Genomic DNA, 19,977 nt, shown 5'->3' with positions numbered 1-19,977 from the left:
TCAGAACTCAACATATTAATTTTGCGCACCTACCACTTCAAGGCATATATAGTATATAAAACAACTAACAACTCTATTATTAAACTAAATATGTGTATTGCACACCCTTGATCTCGTATTTCAAAATCAGAAAACCGTATTTTACAATATGTTACTTAGTGAATATTTTATACTTGAAATGTTGTTTAAATACTTAAACATATATTTTTGATAACACTTAACAAGAGTTAATAAAATATATTTTTAAAAGAATAGGTATTAAAACATCAATCGATCTTAAATAAATTACCTTTTCTGTTTTGTAGCAATATAAAATCCTTTAAATTTATTTTCATAATATTTTATTTCTTTATAAGTATTGGAAGTTTCATTTAACTTCATCATGCAATAAACCTCTTTAATTTTTCTGTGTGTAAATATGCAGCCAATTGTGCATCTCCCTCCGAATCCCCCGTTCTCGTCAGCTACCCCTGTTGTGGTGGGGCCATATTTTCATTTTAGCTGACGATTTAGTCCATTTCCCGCTCATAATCGCATGAAGTTGTTTGCCTCCGCTGAATGGCTTAATCCGCCATCGATACCATCGATGTGTTGACTCAATAATGCCCTAACAACTCTTTTATGGAGTTTATTGGAAGTGTCGAAGTTTCCGATTCCCGTACCTGCGTGTGGGAAAATCGTCTAATCTGAGACACCGCCCCGAGGAGTCAGGAGTTTTTAGGGCCAGCAGCAGGTAATGGGCCACATGTCTGGCCGGAAATTCCCTGTTGACCCCTGGCCAGTGTCCTTGTGGCGAATTCGTCACTTGGCGTGATCGCACAAGGGATTTTCCAGCGCTAAGCAGCGGAAATTCCAGGACACATTTGGCCGCTGGCCCCGAACAAAAATGATGTATGCCATGTGATGAAGAGAAGAGGTTGTGTTACTGGCGGAAGTGGCTACTAAATTGCATCCAATCTGTAGTCGTTTGTGTCTTTTTCTTTTTTTTCCCCCTGTGAATTTCCGCCGGCCGGCAAGGTGACCGTGTGCTAAAACAAAATTTTTATATCGAAATTGCCGCCGGTCAACGCGCGCGCCTGCCCACTGGCCACTTGGATACTTGGATGCTTGGCTACTTGGCCACGTTTCAGCGCGCGTGTTGGCCTTTTTGGTTCCCAAGCTTTGTTTGGCCCAAACCGACACACACAAACACTCACACACACCCATACACCTGGTGTACACTCACTAACACAGGTACACAGCTCTCTCGGACAAGTTGGAGTTGCATTTTTAGCAGCATTTTTGTGCGGCATTTTATTCGTCGCCGCTGGCTTCAAATTTGCGGCTGGGGCAGGCTTCGCAAGTCGAGTCGCCACTGCCACCGGTTGGCCACCAACTCCAGCCTCAAACCCAGCTTCACCTTGTGCCCCAAAAGCTATTTAAATGGTATTTAAATGTGTCTAAAAGTAATTTTTTTGCGCATTTAATTCGCATTTTTGGCCCGCCAAGTATTTGGCAAAGCACTTAACGACATTTATGAGTATATTTCATTAAAAATGAAAACAGCAGCGAATGCCTGACATAATGCGTCATAATTGAGGCGTTTTTGTTCACTTTTTTTGCATTGTTGATGGTCAAACGGAGTGCAGGAATTTAGTTGACAGGCGGTTTCTGTTATGAGCGGTGGAATCTAAGGGGGTTAATTAAATATGTGGTTGTTAGTATTTGGCCTAAGATGAATTAATACAAACAATACTCACTTTAGTTTAAGACGGAACAGCAAGTTAACTTAAGAAAGTCGAAATTTATATACCCTTGCATCTATAATATAATTTTATTTACCTTTGAAGCTGTAAGTCAGTATTCTTCTAAGCTTCTAAATTAATCTTAAATGTTAATAAAATTATCTGAGCTTTTATACAATCATACAATACAATTATATTTCAACTTTATTGAAAATATATAAAATAACAATTAACTAATAATTTAAATAATCATTAGAATGAGTGAAATAGCCCATTATCAAAACATATTTCCAAACAAACTAAAAAGGGAATCACAGTTCTAATTCGCTTATACCGGTGGTACTAGTCAAACAGATATTTAATAAAATAAATTAAAGCTGGTATAATGTCTTAAAAGTTCTCAAAATTTCAAGATTTGAAAATATATCAGATTAACACTTACTTGCTAAACTTTATAGCTGATGTTGCATATGCAGTCTGCATTCAAAATGTTGCTGGTCTGGCGCAAAATATTTTCACACACACGAAAATGATTTCAACTTGCCACCAGCAACCATAATAACAGTGGCAGCAAGTGGCCAGGTAGTCGCTGCATGCCACACACGGCAAACAAACAGCAACTGTTTTTGCTGCTGCTGCTGCTGATGCTGTTGCTGCTGCCTCCTGCAACAAAGAAGGCAACTAGAAACTATCCAATGGCCACCAGCAGCAATAGCAATAGCAATAGCAACATCAGCATCAGCATCGCCACATGCTTGACCAGCCGACGAGACCAAAGCGAGCGCATAAAGCATAAAAAAGCGCAAAGCCACAAGAAGTTGCAAGTCGAAAAAGTCATTATATGCGACAACCAAGTCGTCGATATTGGCAGCGACGCCAGCAGCACACTGACAGAAAATTGTATAGACAAGTTTGGGTCAGGTTTTGGGAACATATAAAAGTGATATTAATATGAGAATTGAAAAAAAATTGTTGGCAGCTATGAAACTTGAACTTGACTTATGTTAATTAGACCATATAAAATAGATGCCACTTTATTATTAAAAAAAATATTTTGGATGGTGAAATAGTTGATCCTAAACTTAAACTTTTATTACCAAAGACAGTGGCTTTAAGCTTTCCTACGTGAACAAATCTTTAAAGGAACTTCAACTACTCATCAAAACAAATTTTAAATTGTTTTAGCTAAGAATGTTAAAAACAATTACATTAATCAAAGTTATAAATATTTTAAATCGACTGTTTAGTTAGACTGTGTTTCATTTCTTGATGTGTACCAACAGCAAACGGCGACTTTGGCTTTGGCTGCGACACATTTGCTTAAATAGCAACAGCAACAGCAACAGTTGCTGCCGCTGTTTGTTGCTTGTTTGGGTGCTGCGGCAACAGCAGTGCCCATTTTTTTTATTGCCGCGCCGCAGTTGGAAAATGCAAGGCGGACGCGAACGGGGGTATCTTGGATTTCCAGTTTTCGGTTCCCACAATGCAAAATTAGGTACAAAGCGTCGTCCCCATGACGTAATTAGCATAGAGCAGTCGTTGTTGTTGCCGTTGTCGGGAGCCCATAAAGCGTATTTACCGCACAACGCGCCAGACGCACTGCATCTGGAGAGGGGGGTGTGCAGTGGGGGGTACAGGTGGGGGGGTTCAGGTGGGCCGGTAAGCAGGTGGGCAGGTTGGAGGGGTATTCTCAGTCAGGTGAGCCATTGCCATTGCGCATGTGTGGCGGGGAAAGGGTGGAGCAAGGGGAGCAGCTGGACGAGGACGTTGCCATAACTCATATATGTGGCCTGCTCGCCGGCAATTGTCGTGGCAGTCGGGGCCAGAAATAAAAACATTTCGTTTAACGATCTTTATCGATGCGATTATTGATTGTGTGTTCATGGCCTGGCTTGTTGCGACTGCAACATTGCAGCTGCGACAACATGTTGCTGGCGCAGCAGCAACATTTCGCTGTTAACAGACAATTTGGTTACAATTTTCAAACACAACATGCGGGTTTATCTTGTCTAATTTGGGCATCTTCTAGTGCAACTTATTTATTTGTACATATTGACCACAATTGCTCTATCTAACAAATAAGTTGATTGGTTTTCAGTTTTAAAATTTTGCAACAGTTTTTTCTTTACTAGTTTAAATTAAATTGGATTAGTTGCTAGGCTACTGTATTAGAAAAGCTGTTTGTAATTAAACTTGACACATTGTAAAGATTACAATTTCTAGATGTAACACATTTTCCTTTATCTTTTCTTAAACCAAATGTTTACCTAATTAACCAGATCTTCCTAACGACACAGTTATTATTCTATTGTAACTTGAGTTGTTTTATAATAACTAAACAAAATAAACAAGTTTTGATTACTTCACAAGTTCTATAAATTGTAGATTATCTTCATGGGTTAGATAATCGCACTCGGCAATTTGGTCAGTTAACAATATCTAACCAACAATCTGGTTTATCTTGGCATCTACCACAACTCCGACTTCCTTTACTCGATCTCATTAATCTTGTAACCAGCTTTCAATTATTAGATTAACTTGGAGGCAGCTCAGCATCAGGTTGCAGGCTCATCTCAGTTCATTTTCACCTGGCCACATACTATGGACCGCTCTCCTCGTTCCCCAGTTGAAATTCTTGGCATACTTCGACTGACAGCCGGGCAATTGCTCTTTCCCTGGACGCTGTCCATGGCGTGGCTGCCTCCTGCCAACCACTTATTACGTAATTATTTAGCCACATCGCTGCAGCACAGGCAGCACAGGCATCAGAGGCAGCAAAAGAGCAGCATCGCCCTGGGGCACGTGTTGCCAACTGACTTGGGCACCTGTTTTCAGCCGCATCTCGCAGCTATTTATGCTATAATTTCTGGCATGCAGCCGCCGAGCGGCAGTAGCATCAATTCAATTTGCATGCACTGCCCTCCGGCTGGTTGATCACCATCTGGCTAGGACCTGATAAGCCGTCGCCTTTGATTGGGAACTCGCCGGCCGACCAAGGCAGCGATCTTAAGTACCAGCGACCAGCCAATTTAGTTGCAGTCGAGCGGACACGTGCCTCCATATCCAGTCGGTTGGGAAAATATTGCGGCAGTAAACAGTTAACAGTTAAACAGATAACTGTTTCACGCTTTTGGGTTTGCAATTAAGCCGGATGGCATAGAAACTTTTGATCGTTACATAGACCATAAAGTTAGCTCGACACGCTCTCACCCGACAAACGTCAAATGGCGGCGACGACACCTTAGATAGACGGGCAACAGTGCGTATGAGCAATGCAGCAGGGGGAAGTTTCGGTATTACCTACAAGACATTTAAGCACAAGTCAAACTTGAAACTTAAAGATTGTTAAAAATATTTGAATGCTCATTGCAGTTACCATTAAAAAAAAAAAACAATTTAAAGATCTAAAACAAAATGACTTATGTATAACAAGAATTAAATACTTTTTTTCTTTTGAACTTAATATTCGACTGCAAATACATAATTGATCAAAACTGCTTTAAATTAGACCTTGGGTATGCTAGAAAATAATTCGAAACAATTAATTCCAAGTATATAAAGACATCTTCATTTATATACATGTTTTTTAACTTTTTACTTAACTTACAAATTTAAGAATCTTCAACTTATAATTTTATTTTAAAACCTATAGATTATATACAATCTGTTATCCCAACGTGAGCTTCTGAACCATTATTTTTAGCTCGCTCATTGATCGTTCGACCAAGCCAAGATTTTCCAAACAATCTTCGTTTGTTTATTTATTTCGACATTAGTTAATGCGTTTATAATGCGCAAAGGAAGCAACAATGACCACGGCGTTTGCGCGCTGCTGTTGGCGCCCGCTGAACAATTGAGGGGCAATTCCCACGCTGCGTATGAAATAAATTCCCCAGCTGAAATTGTGCGCACAACTCTTTACATTTTAATGATGCCACCGCGCACTGGGCGAAACTTTGAAGCAGCCGCGATTCGCTGCCGAGTCATTTACTTGTTGTCGAGCGCCCCATTATAAATCTGCTAGCCAGCCTATGACAGTTTTGTTGCTGTTGCTGTTTTTGTTTTTGCTACGCCTTTTGCCTTACTTGTTTCTGTATCATTTTTCTTGTTTCGTTTTTGTGTTGGCATAAGAAACCAAATAACCAAAATCACCAAAATAACCGAAATCACACCAAAATGTGGTTTCTGGGGGCCGTTGCTCGACCGGCTGACGCCTGATGTGACTGCAAATGAGCGGATCCGAATGTAGGAGACGGATTGGGAATCAGATAACTATGGTATATAGCCTTAGCCCGAGAGTGAGAGCGTTGCGATATGTGGGTGCTGACGGCTAGAGATCGGAAGATACGCAAACGCCAGCACCAACTAGTCTTATCACGACTATCTTTCGCAGATAAATTTCCAAGAAATGTGCGAACTTTACGCCCATGACGTAGATATGTTTCGGATGCTCTCCCGTTAAAAAAACGCACTGAGTAATGCTGAGTGCCATAATCATTTATGGTAAAAAGTAGTTCCCCCTATTGACTGAAGTATAAATATAGTAACGTCTAGGTTCTACCTAACAAAATACACATTTATCAGATGCTGGGACAATTACAAAATTAATTGCAATTAAATGATTACAAAATCATGAAACACTTAACCAGAAGCCTGTTTGTGACATACTTAAATTTTTCTGAGAAATATGACCAGATAACCGATGCGCAAATATTTAAACAGCAAGATAAATAGAAGATAAAGTGGTAATGAATTTACAAAACCGTAAAATAGATTCTTATTGAGCAAAATCCCAGAAATGACTTCCAAAATTATAATAAATATAATCTTTTGAGTAATCGTTTAAAAACCAACTGAGAAGTATACTTAGCAAACTTTCCTTAAATTAGCTCAAAAATATACTAAAAATTACGAAAATAATGCATTTCTTTGGTTTACTAAACAGTTTATTTCAATTTACTTAAATAAAAATACTATTTTAATTTAGCTAGGAAGATAGTTAGCAGCTGACTAGCTTGTCTTGTTATTTATTAACAGCGAGTGTCGCGTAATGATCGTAATTTTTGATGATAACCAAAAGTGCCTTCTGTATATTCCTGCCATTGGCTTCCCCTCCGAAAATAACTTACTTTTGCCCCGCAACGATCTGCACTCGATCGCGGAACGATTACCCGATGCGAAGTGGCCACTTTCGAGCAGCGATTACCCAGGCAGGCAGCAACTACCGGGTTGAAGTTGCTGTTGCTCTTGTTGCAGTTGCAGTTGCAGCTGCAGATGTGGTGTTGTTGCTGTTGCTGATGCTGCTGCTGCTGTTGCTGCTGCTTCTGCAGTTGATGTTGCCAGACGCATCGCATCTTTATTTAGACACAAAAATGTTGCATGTTTCGCGCTTTTCACCAAATGCGCTCGCCGATCCACATTATTATGCAAAGAGGGTTGCACTATTTACCCAAAAATGGCCGTGGCTAATGATGATGATTGGCCGGCAAAAAGGAGAAGAGCGAAGCGGAGTTGCACTTGGCAGTGGCAACCACAATAACAATAACAACAACATCAGCAGAAGTAACCACAACGACAACTTGTTGCTGTTGTGCATCAATCTTGGAGCTGCAAATGTTGCCCGGCGTTTGTTTATATGTCATTGGCAATTAGTTATTGTATTTATTGTTTACGGCACCCAACGGGGTCTCTGTTTTGCTTCCTGCTAACTGGCAAATGTTTCTAAATATTTTGGTAAATTTTGATTATTCCAACGAATTGGCTTCATGTCGATGATATATAGAGATGCGCAAGGGAAAACTCAATCGTCTTTAAAACTAAAAACTTTTAAAACACTATAGACAAGAGAGAGAGAGAGAGAGAAAGAGAGAGAAGTTTTCACATGACGAAACATTTATTTGAAATCTTTCATGTTTCATAAATTTATGTGCAATTTATTTTTAAACAACAACCGTCGACGACGCGACGACAACGTCTGACAAGTCGAAAGAGTCGAAGGGGAGAAAGACCCTGGTGGCATTCCCTCTTCGGCCCCTCCGAATTTTCCCTCTAGACACAAAAGTGTGCCTAATTAGAGCTGCAACAACCGAAAGGAAGATCTTTCCATGGCGCCAAGTTTGTTGGTTAAGCACTAGCAAAGTAAAGCGAGACATTTGGATGAGTAAGAGTATGGGTATGAGTATACTCATATATGAGTATGAGTATGAGTATGAGGAGCGGAGAGCGAAGAGATCAAAGGGCTGCGGCTGTGGTTGGCGCCCTGTCGGCCTCGATTGCGAAAAAACCAAACGAGCCAGACGGGAAAACCGAAATGAAATCAAAGGGCACCCACTCACCCACCTGGACTTTCCCACCCCCAAAATCAATCAGTGATTCAGTGATTCAGTGATTCAGCCGTTGCCCACTGATAATTACAGGTGTTGAAAACAAACAACCATCTCTTGGGGGTGCTGTTATCAGAAAACAAAAGATCTCCGGAGAACTCTCTTTGGGGGGCTGGAAAAAGTCTGGGGAGTCTACTGAGTCTACTGAGTCTGCTGAGTCTGGGGAACTGATATGAAAGCAATTAGCAGCAGCGACTTGGCAACCAGCTGGCTTTTTTCCACAGAATTTGTCAAGCTGTGACTTTGATCTGCGGAAATGTTCGGCAGCAACAACTTTGAATTTGATTTGAAAATGCAGCCGCACCGCACCTCCACCCAAAGGAATAAAAAAAACCGAAAACAACCAGCAGCAGCGGCAGCGGCAGCAGCAGGGTCTTTTCTTATTTATAGCCACAATTTTTATGCTCCATTTCAATGGGCTGGCGGGGGAGGGAATCGGCTGAGCAGGCCGTCGTCGCCCCTTTGAAGATTGTGTGCTGGTGTGCTACCCCTCTAACCACTTGATTGCACTTTTCGCAGCATAAAATATACATTTATGTGCGTCTGCAATCGGAGAAACAAAATAAAAAACAAACTCACACAAAAAATCAACAAAAACAGCCAGCCAGCCAGCCACACACTCTCTCGCATCGAGACTAGAAAACTATATAAAATTGATTTCCCCACCCGCACAATGGCAGGGCCGACAATGAAGCGCCATTGAAGCGCAACCAAATTAATCTTTCAACGACAATTACAATTAATTATAAACGCCCCCGCCGGTTACTCCGGGCCAACTACTCTCGTCCAGCTCACAAAAGCCTTAGAATTTCCAAAAAAAAAAAAAAAAAAACAATGTATTAAACAAGTATCCAATTGGCTTGCGTCTCTGAGTTTGCCAGCTACAACTAGTGTGTGTATCGACAGCTGGTGGCCACGACGTCTAGCATTTGAATTTGGTTCAAACAGGCCAACCAGCCGAAACTTGAATGTTCTTACCAATATTTTGAAAGCTGACGGATCTTTTTAACTTTAAATTGCAATAAAACCAAACAAATGAATGCAAAAGTTATATAGACAACCAATTTTAAAAAAAAACTTTATAGAAGCTTTGTTGTTGTCTGTAAATATAGTCTCTGGAAACAACAATAAATTGTTTTGTTGCAATTTTCAATTTGTATAAATTTAATACGAGCTAAATAAATAATAAATTTAATTTTAAAAAGTTTCACAATAAAATTTAGGTGGTACAGCTAAATAAAAATATTAACTGGACAGTTTTTTTATAAATGGGAAACCAGAAAATTACACAATTTCTGTTGACATGTTTCCACTTCCACTAATATTAAATCCATTATTTCCAAACTCTCTTAAATAGAGTTATTTAGTTGGTCTCAAGGCAAGTCCATGTATTGGATTTATGTGAGCGTATATGTAAACATTTTCTCGGTTGGTGTTTTAATTTTCATCTGTCTAGCGCTCGGCGCTCATACACAAGCACCATCAAGTCGGATCCGTATCTGTATCTGTATCTGTATCCATTCCATCCATCGGTCCATCTATCTTTCTATCTATCAGTTTTAGCGCTCGCCTAATTACAAAAAGATGAAAGCGCTGTTTGTGGGCCAGCGTCCGTCCATGTGGGGCCCACCCACCCACCCGAAGCATCCACCTACTAACCAAGGCATCCAAAACAACACCTTGGTGGTTCGGTGAATCGGTGGATCGGCGGGATCCCTTGTCGGAGGCTGACCCACCGACTGTGATGCCTGTTAACGGCAGCTACTTAATTTCGTATTAATAAACATCACAAATGTTGTAATAGTTTGGCACTTTATTTATTTATTTTCCATTTTATGGCCGGGGGGCCATTGAATGGCGGCAAACATTCTGATTTCTGATTTTCGAGATCTCTTTTCATCGATGCCAGGCGATTTCTTTTCGCAACAACAAAATGTACACACTCAAATGATTGACGGACGGCGATCGACCAAAGTTGTTTAAACAAATTTCGTTGATTCTTCTGGTTAGTTGTGCAATTTGGATGCTCGTTCAAAGCGGGCAACAATGTTGATTCCGTTTCGAATTTGGATATTGACTTTGGTTTTTGTGTGGGTGTGGAAACCTTTTGGAACTGGATCTATTGAGGCGTAACTCATACGAGTAAGGCTACGCCAGTGTAAATTTGATTCAATTTAAAGTCTCGTTTTGGCTATCAAAACTTCAGCACATCGTTTTCATGATTATGAAGACAATTATTCAATTCTGGGAAAAATTTGTATGGAAAAGCTATCTTAAAATTCATGGAAAGCTATTAAATTGTTTTGTATTTTAGCATTGCAAAAATGGCAAGGAAATAGATCGAAGAAAATAGTTATTAGTAAAAGGGGATGTCCAAACATTTGTCAATTTCAAAGGAATCACAAAAAAATAGCAGAAATAAGAACTGGGGTTTCCCAATATAATTTCATGGATTCCAATCAATTAAAATAACACAGGAGTTCCCAACAACAATAGTAAAATGTTTTCCCGGACTTAGGGCCAGCTAAAATCAGAATAGATAAGGTGAATCTAATCTAATGAGTTCTGATAACGAATGGCCTTGCCGCACACTTAACGCCTGCAGTTAAATGAACTGCAAATGGGATTTCGCGGAAAATATAACCAAGAGACAAGACCAAATGCTGCGGAACACAAGGCTGTCAGAGCCATAAATATTTCGACAGTCAAAACAGAGCCAAGCCGAGTGTAAACAGAAAGCATTTCGAAAGATGGATTTATTAAGAGCTCAATAAGTAAATACATTAAATGGAAAATGCAGCAGGGAAAATGCGAATCGCATTTTCCGGCACTGCAATAATAGGACACATAAACACATATAATTCCGCTGATTTTCCCCCGCAATATATAGATATATATATATGTGGGATAAGTATAGATATTTGCACAGATTGTTGCCGTCTGCCGAATGGTTTCCAAGAATTGTGGGCGTGGCAGTTGCCGCAGCCGCCGCCGCCGCCGCTGATGATGAGTGTTGATATTTAGCTGGAAGAGCCAGCGAATCATGGCCAACAGAGAGCCGCCGGCTCGTTACGTCATCGCTGTTCAATGGTGCGTATGATTAATTTCGATTGCGGTCTGTTTTCCACTCTTTTCTCGAAGTGGCTGGCTAGGCAAGGAAAAGACTGCTAGACTAGTGGAAAAGTGCAAACGTACTGCAGTGCAATTGCAAAGTCGAGAAGTTCCCACAAATAGCTGAAGTTCACTTTTGGTTGCTTTTGCCTGGCTTTTCTCCAGGCATTTTCACATTTTCCACTCGCCGAGTGCTGTTGTTGTGTTACCGAAGTTGTTGCCCACTTTTGGACATTTAAGCCGCTTTTGGCGTGCGTACAACTTCAAAAGCAGCCAACTCTGGCTGCAGCAGTTGCAGTTTGCAGTTGCTGCTGCTACTTTTTTTTTCCTGCTCAGCTGATTTATGCGCCCGCTTCACGAGTGTAGGCGCTTTTCATGTAATCTGGCGGGTAATCCAAGTGGCCAAAGCGTGAGAACTTTACACACACAGCAGCAAAACGAAGCCCGGCCAGTTGCCAGTTGGCCCGGCCGACTTCCGTATCATTTGTGTTCAATCAGCGAACATGCACCAAATTTAACTGCCAGGTGCTGGATTGCCGGTCTTTTGGCCAGCTGAATAGAGTTAGTGGGTGTGGGTGAGGGTGTGGGTGTGAACCGTTAGGCCCAAGCCCGAAGGTCGTCGCTTTTTTAACCAGCTGCAGCCCCACTCTCTCTTTTCGGCCTCCCCGATACAATGCGAAATGAAAAATGATTCTGCCCAGATTTTCTCACGCTGATAAAACCAACAACAACGGAGAAGGAGTGGAAAACTTTGAAGTTGTCGGCTCAGCAGATCACCAGATCAGCAGATCACCAGATGAGCAGCTCTGAAGGATTCACAGCGCTGACAAATGTCAGTCAGGCTCAAATCCCAGTACGTGTCCGAGATAAGCTCGTCATGAGGATGACTATGAGGATGAGAATGAGAATGAGGAGTTTAAGCCACTGTAGTGGCAACTTTTCCCCCACTTGCCACTCTGCCTTTCTCTCTCTATCTCTCTCTCTCTCTCTCTCTCTCTCTCTCTCTCTCTTGTGCTTGGTAATGTGCTCATTTTCCTTTTGCGGCAATTCACCTGAAATTGGGTTAGCTTCGGTTTGGTCAAGATTTTGCTCTAGATTCGGCCTCCGATCATAACCAGGATGATGCCGATGATGGTGGCTTATTATTGAGTTAGCCATTTGCTGAGCGGCGGCTACGATCATTTTCTGGCTATTTTTAGAGCCTGCAGGGCGCGTCCCCATCGCGATAAGCTGACAAAGACGGAGACACGCAGACGCGCAGACAGAGGGGCCCGAAGAACGCTTAGTCATTCCACTTGTTGGCCAGGCTCACCCACGTAACTCAAAATCCAGACGAGGCCACGATTGCAACCTCCGGCTGCACAGTGAAAAAATAGGATTGTATAATGATGTAGTTTTGAAAATTTTGACATATCACTTACTCTATGGTTTTCCAATAACAAAAAATATATATTTTAGTTATATCCCAAATACGTTAGTTATAAAGTTTGTTTTGAAAACTTCTCCACACTTATATTTTTTTAAATATTACAAATATTGCTGCAATAATTCAGTGTTTTAAATACCATTTTTTTCAGTTTCTTTTACCTGCACTATTTATCAAAGTTAGTTTCTAAAATGACTCAATTTTGGGATAGAATTTATTTAAAAAATTTCCTTTTTTTGTCTTAATATGTTTTTACATGACATTGTGTTTATTATTTTTGTTATTTCTTTGTAAAACATATGTAAACGAAATGTTCCATGGATTTCAAAAACTCAATCTTTTTTTTGTGACGTGTGGGGATGGGCTGGCAGCAAAAAAAAATGTCGTCGGGGAAAATTGATCGATTTAAAAAGAATTAAGATCATCGTCCACGTTTTGCGTCCTCATCCTGACTCACTGACTTAGTGAACGACTAAGCCGCCAGCTCCATCTGCATCTGCATCTGCGGCGAGTGCAACTTAATTATGGTTTGTTTATTCTGCCGTCTTGGCCGTCTCGGAAGTCATGGAAGTCATGGAAGTCTTGGAAGTCTTGGCCCGGCTGGGAGGTGCGCTGTGTCATTGCCAAACAATTGCAGTCAGTCGTCGCGGTCTTGGCCCGATGGCTTCGACCGTGTCTCCTTGGGTATTGGGTATTGGGTATGGGATCTTCTTGGTCTGCGGTCTGCCCCGAGATGGCTATCAGCAATCAGGCGTTTTGTGCGCCAGCCATCCGAACCCAAACCCAAAAGCAAACCCAAGAAGCCTGATGAGCAGAAGCCCTCATTCCAGCAGAGTAATATCGCAGTGAACTTCTGAAAGTTGCAATTTTCGATTTGCATTAATCAAACAAAGTCGTAAAAATAATACGAACAAAAAGGCTCGCAGCAGACGATAACAGATAACAGACCGGGATTTTGATGACAGTGAGCGTGACAAAGAGTGTGGGGAAGGAAAAACAAAGCAAACTGTCTTAACCTTGGGCGCATGTAGACACCCACTGGATTGCATTCGGAAAATATCACACGCTGTCAGCAAGGGCAGAAAATTTACCCAAGTTGTTTGTGCACAAGCACTGCGAGAAATAGTTAGGAAATTAAGTTTCTAGTTAAAAAAAAAACAAACATTTTGGTTTACAATTTAGCGTACTGGTGATACAGACAATTATTTAACAATTGTTAAGTTTAAAATAATATCGAAAATTCGGCATCTCTTTTCTTTACAAATATGTTTCAAACATAATAATCTAAACTAAACGATTATTACTTAATTTCTTGCATAAGTAATTTCTTATAATTAATATTCGGTATACATAAATCTGCAATAATATTTGTTTAAATATGAGCTACAACACTTCTTTATTTCATATGACCAAATTGGTCTATTAATAAACTGATATCACGTTTAGCTAATGGTAGAATTATTCCATTGATAAACCAAGTGACTCACTTGCTAAGCATGCACTATTAGTTCAAGTTGAAGAACCGAGCATAACTGGAATATCCAACCCTGAAGTCCGAAGACAAACACCGCCAGTTTTTCCACCGCCCACTTTCGGGCTTATCGGCTTTATCACTGCCGCATTGTTTGGATTCACACGCCCCCAACAAAAAAAGGGGGGAAGCAACACAAACAACACAAAAACAACGCAAACAAACAAACAAACAAAACAACAAGCTGAATTATGCACAGCGAGAAATATTTGGTGAGAGCGCTAAATGGCTGTGGAATACGGACAAATTTACATAGAATCGCTGGCCAAATATTAGCATAACATTTTGACAGTTTCGTGAAAAACATGCCAAGAGGTGGTCCCAAACAGTCACACCAACAATAGCAATATTAGTAACAATAATAATAACAATAACAATAAAAATAAAGACAGTAACAGGAGCGGGCGGAGCAGTAGGAAACAGTAGTGTCAACAACTCTCGACTACGTCATCTGTCACCCACTGTTGACGCATCTTCGTCTCATCACGTGCATCGTGGAAAGTTTGTTACGTTGTTATCGAGATGAAGAATTTATCAGGAATGCCAGCAGATTGTAAATCGGGAGTTAAGCGGGCAATTTTGAAATGAGGTTGAGTAAGGTTACCCTTCAGGGAACGTATATTGTTTGATATTTGTTATGGGCGACATTGATATTTCAGATCGTTTAAAATAATGATAAAGAGGTTTGAAATAGCAGCATGTTCAGCATATAGAAATATACATTTTTTGTATTAATTCTCCATTGATTTTATATCAATTCTCAAGAACTAATGCCAAATGCCAAACATTTAGCTGATCATAGTCACAGTCTTTATATATAGGTAATTAAATAAATTTGCCATTAAATAAATCTGTTGAAAGTCAAGCAGATTTTCAGAACGCTTAGCACATGTCTAGACTATTTATTTTGGGAATTATGTGTGTGAGCACAAGCTATTTTTTTGTAAATACTTGTAAGCGCACAAGCATGCGACAATTATTGGTATTAAATGACACCCATAACCAATGAGTAAAGGTCTTAATTGTGCAATTACTTAGTTAAAACGTCATACTAATTCAAATAAGCAATTGCATGTTATTGTTTGAAGTGACAACTTAATCTTTTATAACACATTGCAGTACAAGATTCCTAATAAATCAGAGCTAAGTCTTATCTGAAACGGTAGCTGCAGCATTAGCAGTATCATTAGCACCCGCATTAGCCGTAAAAGCAACAGTGGCAACAGCTGACTTAGTGATAAGCTTTTTGGGGGCATTAGTCAGAGGAACGTGAGAAAGTTTACCCCGCTGATAAGGCAGATATGTGGCGAGATATGACCGCAAGTGCCGATGGGAGGTTGGAGATCGCAAATCGCAGATCGCAGATCTCTGGTTTGGCGTAACACCTGGGCGCACAGAAACCCCAAAAAAAAACCAAAAACGAGATGAGCAAAAAGCAGGGAAAAGAAAATAGAGCAGCGGCAAACAAAGAAAGCCAGCCAAATAAACAAAACAAATGCGCTATAAAAGAGGTAGACAGAATAGAACCGAGCAGGGCAGAGCAAATCGGATCAGCAGCGAAGTGAAATGAAGCGAATTTGTTGGCATTTAGCGGCTGAAACTGAGGCAAAGACAATTGATGCCGATGGCGATGGCGATGGCGATGCATGGGGGCCAGCGATCTTCGCTCACTTGACTTAATTAAACGCTGCAGACAGCGGGTAAAAATACATGTGAAAGGGGAAGTTCAAATGTGCGAGCTATAGTAAGAAGATGATTGGGGGGCGGGGTACTGAGTACTGGGTACTGGTACCTAATGCTTATCGCTTATCTAGGCGAGATTAAAATTCTAATTGTTCCTAATGGAAATGCGCCTTAGACTGGATCCCAGCAGTTTCCATTTGCTCTGGAGATTTACCCCCACGAAATGCTTCTTGTTATTGCTGCTGTCTCTCTATTTGCTTGAGTTGTCAGCGCCAGCGACAAAAACGTGGAAAGTCAGCGCTTCAAAGGAAATCACATTGCGTATACGCAATGTGCAAATAAACAAGACGACAACGCGAAAAAAATAGACGAGACGACAAGAATCGCAAACAAACATGGAAAAATCGACATCGGCCAAATGGCGACAACGTTGCTGCTATTTTCCTGGTTTTATTAGTTCTGCCAGCATTTTGGCCACACGTGCCATCCATCCATCCATTCGGCCATCTCCCATCTATCCATACGCCCATATTGCCATCTAGCCATCTCCATTCCCATCCATCTGCCTTTGCTCACAACTCACAACTCGCGAAAATCTTTTCGCACTACCTACATATTCTTTGACTTTTCTGTCTTGTGTTTTGCCAAAAGAAACGATATTATTCGCCCCAAGTTTGTTGCTGTTTTATTGGAAATGAATCGGAAAATGTTTCCCATGTTTGCTTGCGTATTGGAAGTTTGGTTTACTTGGACACATTAGCTGGCATATCGAATTTCGTATTGGAATGTCTTCAAAAATGCTTTTAAATATTTTTAAGACACACACATAACATAATGACTAAGCAAATTTATATGTGTTATATGTTTTATGTTAAAATGGCTTTTCTTGAAGAAGATCTTGTATTTTGCATATGTACAAGTAGCAAAGTCATAGGTTTTACTTAAAAAATTCAGATTTCGTAGTGAAATCTTTAGTAATGATTAGACTATTTTTCCTAGAAGCCCTGTATAAATCTTGAAAAGAACCTAGACTTAAACACAATTATCTTTTTAGCAATTGAGGTTTTTATTTAGCGAATATTAACATGCAAAATGAAAGTGAACAACTTGTTGTTAACACACTGATAACGGACAATCGCATTGCACTTCACTGACGATAGGCGACGTGAGCAATTGTTTGCCATTCCCTAGGCCAACACGGCGTATGCGCAATGCCCGCTAGCACTATTGACACTCCAGCCAACACAACTTATATGGAAGACAATTATCTGCCCTGGAAGCGTAATCATGCAAATATTATCAGAGCATTAAGTGAAGTGAATAGAATTATAATTCCGCGCCCCCGAAAGAGACGCGTGCTCCAATCGTTAAGTTAAGTTCCATCCAAACAAATAAGATAGTGCTGGATATCGTATATCGTATGTGGCCCGATAAATCACTGACGTCGGGAAAAACTCTACGCAAGAGAGTCCAGCAGTGACACAATGTCGCGAGCCAATAAAAATGAATCAAAAATAATCAAATAAATAACACTCGAACGCATTCGAAAGCATAAATAACCGCCTCGGCCGAAGAGGGAAAATTTATATGAATTTTATTTTTTTGGAAAAACTTCCGCTGACAGCGGCAGCATCTCAGCATCTTGGCAAATGTGGGTCACTCGCCGGGCTGCCAAAATAAATTGTCTCTTTCGTTCCCACTCGCAGCGAGTATTGGAAGATTATACAAATATCGTATACATATATTTCTTCTGAGGGAGAAATAATAAGTGAAAAGCGCACTTTACATTGCACAATTGGGATAAACCCAGTCGAACAATGATCGGAGTGGTAATGACTATGTAAATTTCAGCAGTATGGCTGAATGGATGAATGAAGTGAATATCGCATGGCGAACGTTAATATATATATATATATTTATCTAGAGACGATGAGTTCGCAGCCAATTTGACCCGGCAGATGGCGCCAGTCGGCGTGTCGCATGCAATCCCGCTGATTAATTCAATGCAAAGCGACTTCATTTTCGCTCGTTCGCAACCTGAGCAATAACCACATGTTTTCCCAGTTTTCCCCCCCGATTTTACCCGCTTTTCTTGATGGATTTGCATGAATCATTGGCGGCAGCGTCACGCTCGAGAGGAAAAACGCGTCGGACCCCAAAATGAAATGCAAAAATATTATTTGAAATATGAAAAGTTATTTTAATGCTCCCTGTCGCTGTGCTGTCTGCGTGCTAAATTGGGGAGCAGGCAACGAGGCAACAAGGCAACGAGGCGACGACGACAGTTTTCCTCCGTTTTCTTTGGCAACGCTTCCTTTCCATAGTGGCACTTGTACTTGTTCGCCAGACTTTTCCGGAAGCGCGTCGCGACATCAGCCTTTTTGACGTAGGCACTGGCCCAAAGTTGTTGACGCATTTTCGACAAACGCACACAGCAGGGCCAACTGAAAGGCCAATGCGCCCGGAGCCCGGCTGGAGGCTATCGGATTTCAGTTCGATTTCTTTATCCTTTGGCCTCGAACCAATTGACATTGACAAATCAAAGTACACACAGAAAGAAAAATGGGTGATTTGATAATCAATTTGACCAGTTGTGTACAAAAAATATTTAAAAATGTCTCACATTTGTTATGGTTTTAATAAATGAAGTTTATTTTGTTAAAATTATTTAAAATGATCTGAAAAATTATTGATTTTTTTTTCCGTGCCTCCAAAAAGTCCAATGGCCCGAACAAAAAGCACATATTTTTAAGCGCATAATTAAGTCATAATAATAATAAGAGCGGGGGGATTGGGCAATATGATATGCCAATTTTTGGCTGAACCGAAAACCGAACACACGCAGAAGGCAAATAAAAATGTTCATCTTATTATTCTGGCTGGGATTTCTGGTTAAATCAAAGCGGGAACCGCTGAGGGGCATTCTGAAGGGGTATATGAAGTAGGAGCTGTTCATGACAATTGTCAACTTGTTTTGCGTGTGCCCGTGTGTTGGGTGCCTTCAATTCTTAATCGCCTTGTGTGCCGTGGACACTTGTGAGTTGACGTTTCGGATCTCTTCCACACAGATACACACTCGCACTCACACACACACATACACACACCGATCCATTCACACACAGATACACACGCACACAGGGGAGACTCACGATTTGGGAGCGTGAGAAAGTGGCGCGCACAATTAAAATGCTGCTTTATGGCCCGACGCTGGGCCAAACATAAATTATAAACAATAATTTATCTTTAAATATACTCAAAATTGTATAGAATAAATACACCTATATAAACATTTACACTGGAAACAAAAAATCAGCACTTAAAAAAAAATTAGACAAGCATAGAAAGAATAAAATAAATGCGATTATGTCTTAAAAAGCTATGTTTTACAAACCTTTACAAACTTTTTGTTTTGTTTTACAATTTATAATTCATCCTTTCATTCATAAAAAAAAAAACTTAAGCTTAACTTAACTTAGTTTTACATTTATGGTGTAAGTTTCATTTATTACTCTATTTTAAAGAATTTCAATAAAACCTTTTTTAAACTTTAAAGTTCAATATCTTGAAAACCCATCCTTGCGTGTCGATTTCGCCCAGTGTACATTTGCGAATATAAAATCACATTATATATGTACATATACATATATCCATATGGACAGCTTCGTCTGGCCACGCGATCCTCATCGCATAAATTAACATTTGCCGGGCATTAAATCAGCGCAGACTTTGTAGACTGCTTGGAACTGCCTCACCCTCGTGGAATGAATAGATATATAGTACATTCGTATTCCCTGCCAATTGCATAACGACCGAGGGTGTTCGCTCTGTGGATGTGCACTTTTTCCTGCCTGCCACCCACCAGTGCAGCAGTGCAGCAGTGCGAGGAACCGAAATAGACCCGCCGATCGATGAATGATCATGATCACCGCTGGTGAATCACTTGGACAGCGCACGCAGGTCTCAATTAGCATGTGACGAGCACTTAGACAACCCAGCCCCTCCCCCAGCCCCCACAAAACTCGCCCCCGCCCACCAGACACGTGATATGGCGGCTAATTAAAGCACTCGCCGGCGGGGGAGTGGCAAATCACCATTCGCCATTCGGCAATCGGCGAAGAG

General features: G+C 40.6%; 1 protein-coding gene across 6 annotated transcripts in view; it reads left to right on the top strand.

Moving 5' to 3' along the window:
- Positions 1-19,977, top strand: part of LOC108147464 (protein vein) — a 35,026-nt gene that overhangs the window by 9,275 nt on the left and 5,774 nt on the right. The window lies entirely within an intron of this gene.

The sequence above is a fragment of the Drosophila elegans genome, unplaced genomic scaffold, assembly GCF_018152505.1.
Source record: "Drosophila elegans isolate 14027-0461.03 unplaced genomic scaffold, ASM1815250v1 contig_208, whole genome shotgun sequence".
In the NCBI taxonomy this organism is placed as follows: Eukaryota; Metazoa; Arthropoda; class Insecta; order Diptera; family Drosophilidae; genus Drosophila; species Drosophila elegans.
Note: the sequence above shows the minus strand (reverse complement) of the source record. Positions and strands in the feature narration are given on the sequence as shown.